The sequence below is a fragment of the Camelina sativa genome, chromosome 12 (assembly GCF_000633955.1).
Source record: "Camelina sativa cultivar DH55 chromosome 12, Cs, whole genome shotgun sequence".
Classification (NCBI taxonomy): Eukaryota; Viridiplantae; Streptophyta; class Magnoliopsida; order Brassicales; family Brassicaceae; genus Camelina; species Camelina sativa.
Window position 1 is genome coordinate 998128 of NC_025696.1, and position 778 is coordinate 998905.

A 778-nucleotide genomic window follows, 5' to 3' on the forward strand; every position below is an offset into this window, starting at 1 on the left:
AAAAAAAAAAAAAAAAAAAAAAGAGGGTTGTTGGGGGATTTTTGGAATTTGAAGCCGTCGAAGGGTATTTACGTAAATTTCGTCCTTTGAGATATTTTTTTTTTGTTCAAGACGTGGAAGAAGCATTCTCTCTCTTTAGGACGAATTTTACAATTATGAAATGACTAATTTTGTTGTATATTCAAAGTAAAGAATGTTTCAATTTGATTGAACTAATTAATAAAAATGGATAGTTTACATATTCACAATCTTTTTCGTTTGTTTATGGTTTAAATATTTTATAATTGTGTGCATTGAAAATTTTGAAATAACTTATGACACGTATGTAATTACACTTTTGTTAGGTAGCTCGATAAAACATTTTTTAAAATTAATAAGGGGGAAGACTAGGAATTGGGGTTAATGACATAAATAGGGCTTTACCAACCAAATCCACCAATCAAGTTGCATACATATGAATCTTAAAGATTAATAATTTTCTATTTTATCACCTAACCCTTTTGTAAGATATGATTTGAATTCATGATGGACCACGACTCCCCTTTCTATATTTGTCACCATCTTATATACTAACTTCCTTTTATATCTATAAAACAGAAGAACTAAAGGAAAAACAAAAAATGGATAATTATAAACCATGCCATAATCATTTACAACAAAATTAGAGAATTTAATGGATCATAGATTTCTATTTCTTTTAAAATCTGTTTTTATTGGATATAAAAAGTTTAAGGCTATGGTGGTGAAAATACTTATATGGAACAAAAAAAAAAAAAAA